This window comes from Hylobates moloch, unplaced genomic scaffold (assembly GCF_009828535.3).
Source record: "Hylobates moloch isolate HMO894 unplaced genomic scaffold, HMol_V3 SCAFFOLD_7, whole genome shotgun sequence".
In the NCBI taxonomy this organism is placed as follows: Eukaryota; Metazoa; Chordata; class Mammalia; order Primates; family Hylobatidae; genus Hylobates; species Hylobates moloch.
The window spans coordinates 13465469-13471350 of NW_026652282.1; the positions used below are offsets into that span (position 1 = coordinate 13465469).

The window sequence follows — 5882 nt, forward strand, 5'->3', positions numbered from 1 at the left end:
AAAAAAAAAAAAAAAAAAGAGAGGGAGGGAAGCTGAGGCAGGAAGAACACTTGAGCCCCGGAGGTCAAAGTTGCAGTGAGCCATGATCACGCCACTGCACTCCAGCCTGGACTACAGAGGGAGACCCCATCTAAAAAAAAAAAAAAAAAAAAAAAAAAAAGTGACAGCCAAGATAGCTCTGTGATCCTGCCCAAAACTACAAAGATGGTGTGGGAGACCTGAAAAGAATCCAGAAATGCCCAACCAACTCCCTTGCTCCACTTTTCCACCAGAATCACCCTGTTGCTTGCTCTCCTTCCTTAACTCCTCAGTGCTTGGGTCATCTCCAATTTCCACTCTGATCCCACACTATGCACTAGCGAGCAAGAAAAACACTTCACAAACAGACACTTGACGTCATGCTATCTCCCAGCACTCGCTGTGCTTTCTTAATGAATGACCCTCGACGGGGAACAGAACGAACACAGGACCTAGAGGCGGCCCCACTCATCACTGACCGGGTGGCCTCGGGTCTACCATCCTAATGCCATGGTACTGGCATGTGACGTGTAATATAAAAGATCACAGGAAGACCTTGGGCCCTCTCAACTCTTGGCATCCTGTATTCTGAGAAAACAGCCAGCCCTCAAGTTCAAGTTCCACTTTTTGCGTCCAGCTGGGGGATGCAGGGGGTGAAGTGACCACAGTGCGGAATATGGAGGCAAGAAGTGCAGAGGAGGGAAGGGAACTTTCTGCTACCCCTTACCAGATAAGAGTTCAAATGTTAACGTTCAAGTTTGTCCAAGTTACCAATGGCTCAAGCTGACCCTAATAGCCTGGTCACAGCAGTGCCCTGGAAGCTAGATTTTTATTTCTTCTTTATCCTCGCAACTGTCCTGCGCAAAACACCCACGAAGTATCAAAGTATCAGTAGTGGGTCCCATTGCCTTTGAACAGTCTCTCTCAACCTTTCTTTTTTCCTTTTTCTTTTTTTTTTTTTTTTCTTTGAGACAGAGTCTTGCTGTCGCCCAGGCTGGAGTGCAGTGGCACGATCTTGGCTCACTGCAACCTCCGCTTCCTGGGCTCAAGCAATTCTCCTGCCTCAGCCTCCCAAGTAGCTGGGGTTACAGGCGTGCATCCCCACATCCAGCTAATTTTTGTATTTTTAGTAGAGACGGGGTTTCACCGTGTTGGCCAGGCTGGTCTCAAACTCCCAATCTCAGGTGATCCACCCACCTCAGCCTCCCAAAGTGCTAGGATTACAGGTCGCACCCGGCCCCTCTCACCCTTTCTTAAGCCATTATCAACCTCCTAAGGAGATTTGTTAAACACTTGTTTCTAATCGCCACCCCCCAGGAAATTTTAACTCCAGAGATGTCTTGTGCATCTGTTTATGTGCTGTGTGCATGTCTGTGCTTTAGACATGAAGATTTTTTTTTTAACCCCACTGCTGCCCTACCCACCAAAAACCCAATTGTACGTGATATGCCTTTGAACAATGTTCTTCAAGCCGTTTATTATTTTTACCTCACGCTCTAGAGCCCAGACTGCCACACTATACTTTCTGTAGTTAACATCTGAAAGATACGGGATCATTTCCACTTTCCTTTTGTTTTTTTTTTTGTTTTTTTTTTGAGACGAAGTCTCGCTCTGTCGCCCAGGCTGGAGTGCAGTGGCGCCATCTCGGCTCACTGCAAGCTCCGCCTCCCAGGTTCACGGCATTCTCCTGCCTCAGCCTCCGGAGTAGCTGGGACTACAGGCGCCCGCCACCACGCCCGGCTAATTTTTTTTTTTTGTATTTTTAGTAGAGACGGGGTTTCACCGTGTTAGCCAGGATGGTCTCGATCTCCTGACCTTGTGATCCGCCCGTCTCGGCCTCCCAAAGTGCTGGGATTACAGGCGTGAGCCACTGCGCCCGGCCCATTTCCACTTTCAAAGTGTAGAAAATAATGATACTGAAGGCGTTTCAAACTACATAAGCCCTCTCCAAGATTCTGCTATACGGCTCTACCCTCAAGCTGAAAATCACTGCCTGCAAAGTACTGCCTTTGACTTATTTTTAGTTTCAGGGGTTTTTTGTGTTTTTTTTGTTTGTCGTTGTTTTGTTTTTGAGATAGGGTCTTGCTCGGTAGCCCAGGCTGGAGTGCATTGGCACTTTCAGGGCTCACTGCAGTCTTGACTTCCTGGGCTCAAGTGATCCTCCCACCTCAGTCTCCCAAGAAGCTGGGACTACAGGCATGTGCCACCATGCCTGGCTAATTTTTTTTTTTACTTTTTGTAGAAACAGGGGTCTGCCTGTGTTGCCCAGGCTGGTCTCAAACTCGTGGGCTCGAGCAATGCACCCACCTTCGTCTCCCAAAGTGCTGGGATTACAGGCATGAGCCACCATGCCCGGCCTTTTTTTTTTTTTTTTTTTAATCCAACGAACTTGAATGTGTATGCTGGGTTCTTCTGTCAAGTTGGCTGCTGTCATTTTTCCAGAAGCTGGATGACTCTCTGAGGTGGGCAAAGGTGCACATACCCACGCTCCCACCTCATCTACCCAGAAAAGGCTGGGCAGGGCCAGGCTTCTCTCTGGGGTGTTTGAGCTCAGAGAGAGAGAAGTACCGGTTGATGTAAGCACAGGGATGGTGGGGACAGGGTGACCAAAGTGAACTGGGCACGAGATGAGTAGCTGGTATATAGTGACTTGGAAGGCAAGGTGCTTGAAATTTCCCGGAAAATCTCTACAAGTGCACAGTAGAAACTATTATCATTGGTTATGTGCTTCAAGAGGACTGGGCAGATGAGGGGGCAGGAATAAGACAGCCACTATTCACTTGACAAATTCTTGGACATTTTGATTTCTGAGCCATATGGATGTTTGTCCTATCAAAAAGAATAAACGAAAATGTTCAATAGTAAGAGAACACTCTGTAAATCTCTGGCTGCTGCTCTTAGTGATTAGCCTCTCAGCATTCTTATTTGGAATAATCAGAAAAATACAACTATCTAAATTTTGGGAGGAGAGTATACTTGCGGAGATTTGGGAAGAAAGAAAATAAGTATGGAAGTTTCCCTCAATAATAAAATGAAATTCATTGGAAGCCATTTCAAACATTTAGAGAGTTAACCAGAAAAATAGAAAAGTGGCCGGGCGCAGTGGCTCACGCCTGTAATCCCACCACTTTGGGAGGCTGAGGCAGGTGGATCGCTTGAATCTAATAGTTCAAGACTAGCCTGGGCAGCATGGCGAAACCCTGTCTCTACAAAAAATACAAAAATTAGCCAGGCATAGTGGCGCACACCTACAATCCCAGTTACTCGGGAGGCTGAGGCAGGAGGATTATCTGAGCCCGGGAGGCGGAGGTTGCAGTGAGCCAAGATTGCGCCATTGCACTCCAGTCCAGCCTAGGTGACAGAGCAAGACTCTATCTCAAAAAAAAAAAAAAAAAAAGGTGATTTCTAACCCACCAAGAAACAGGAGATTTTTATAAACAGTTGAGGGACCGTTTAAATACAATTTGTATCATTCTAATTCAACACAAGAGCATTCTCATGGTACTAAAACTCTTAAACATTTCTAACAACTCATTGCATTCCACTGTACAGATACCCCATAATAGTCTTAACTATTTCCCCATTGTGGGGCATTTAGATTGTTGTCATTTCCGATTCTTCCAAATATTATGATGAGTAGATTGTTGTCATTTCTAATTCTTCTAAATGTAATGAGTACCTATTCATATTTCTGTCAACATTTCCAATTTCCTTAGGAGAATTTCTGAGAAGTAAATGTCTGAGTCAGAGGGTATGGATATTTGTATGATTTGTCAAACAGATCACCTAACTGATTTCCCAAAAGGTTGTATGGATTCATAACTCTACAGGCAGGAAGGAGAACGCCAGCTTCACTCCCCAGAGAGCATTTGCTGGTCTCATTTTAACAACTGTTTTGTTCACAATGCTGCACATTTTTATTTGTTGCTGGTTGTAATAAGAATCCCTTACTATTTCACCATGAACTTTACTGTTGGCTACTGCTTTGTGAAAGATATTCTTCTTGTTGTTTAAGAAGTACTGGTGTCTTCCTAGTTCATTATGAGACTGTGAGCACCAGGTTTCGATGTTAAGCATGTATGGCGTTACACGGTTTCTCTTTTTTGTTCAATCAATATAATGTGTTAATTTAATTCCCAGGATAAACACACTACCCAGTCATGATCATTCTTTAATGCTGTTAAATTGGATGTTCGAATATTTTATTTGAGATTTTTCACAACTTCATTCCTAACCAACGTTAGTCTATAGTTTGAGTTTTTATTATTTGTGGTGTGTGTTTTGTTCTGTTCTGATATCTAGCTCATGCTAGCTTCTCATTTTAGCCTATGTTCGTTGTAGGTATCAATTAGCCCCTCGCAGAGTTAATATACATTATCTATTTCAACTCCAACATATATAAAGTACTTATTATGGGCAAGGCACTACACAAGAGGCCACGAGAGATACAAATTTCCAGACCTCTGAGATTCTAAGTCAGTAAGTTTGGGACCAGGTCAGGGGAAGGATTCATCAAAAAAGTAGCATTTCAACTGGGCTCTGTAGAAAGAACCTTGAGGGGAGCATGCAGGAAAGGGGCAGCAGTGGGCATTCAGAAAGAGAGAAAATAGCCCAAACAAACACATCGTGCCCAAATGCAAGGCCGTTTAGAGAATGCGCATGACACCATGTTTAGGGTGGAATGTCAAGTATGAGGAATGAAGAGGGCACACCCGCTTCAGATCATGAAAGTCTTTGGTCACCATGCTGAATCCACCTAAGGTCACAAAGGGAGTAAGAAGGTGTAGGAGTCACAGAATGACAAAAAAAAAAAAAATTGTATATATTCAAGGTGTACAACAAGATGTGTTCATCTATGTATACACTGTGGAATGATTACCATGAGCAAGCTAACATATTCATCACTTCACGTAGTTACTGTTATGTGTGTGTGATGAGAGCAATGAAGATCCACTCTCTTAGCAAATTTCAGCCTCCCAAAGTGGTCCCCATGCTGTACATTAGATCTCCAGAACTTACTCATCTTGTAACTGCAAGTTTGTGCCCTTTGACCAACATCTCCCCATTTCTCCCACACACCCCACATTTTCCATTTTCTTTATCTATTCATCTATCAGTGAACACTTAGGTTGATTCTGTATCTTGGCTATTATGAATAGTGCTGCAACAAACATGAGTGCAGATACCTCTTGAACACAATAATTTCATATCTTTTGGATATATACCCGGTAGTGGGGTAGGTGGATCATATGGTAGTTCTATTTTTAATTTTTTGAGACACCTCCACACTATTTTCCATAATAGTAATGCCAATTTACATTCCCACCAAGAGTGTGCAAGGGTTCCCTTTCAGGAGAATTTTTCTTTCTTTTTTTTTTTTTTAGACAGGGTCTTACTCTGTCACCCAGGCTGGAATACAGTGGCATGATCATGGCTCACTGCAGCCTCAACCTCCTCAGGCTCAGGTGATCCTCCCATCTCAGCATCCTGAGTAGCTGGGACTACAGGTACACACCACCACACCCAGCTAACTTTTTAATTTATTTATTATTATTATTATTTTCTTTTGAGACAGAGTCTTGCTCTGTCACCAGGCTGGAGTGCAGTGACGCAATCTCAGCTCACTGCAACCTCCACCTCTCGGGTTCAAGCGATTCCCCTGCCTCAGCCTCCTGAGTAGCTGGGACTACAGGCACGCGCCACCATGCCCGGCTAATTTTTTTGTTTTTAGTAGAGACAGGGTTTCACCATGTTGGCCAGGATGGTCTCAATCTCCTGACCTCGTGATCCACCTGCGTCAGCCTCCCAAAGTGCCAGGATTACTTTTTTATTTTTTTGTAGACGGAGTTTCGCTTTTTTTTTTT

At 44.0% G+C, this 5882-nt stretch overlaps 1 protein-coding gene across 1 annotated transcript in view; it reads right to left on the minus strand.

Moving 5' to 3' along the window:
* Nucleotides 1-5882, minus strand: part of CTPS2 (CTP synthase 2) — a 113907-nt gene that overhangs the window by 66009 nt on the left and 42016 nt on the right. The gene's annotated exons all lie outside the window — the stretch shown is intronic.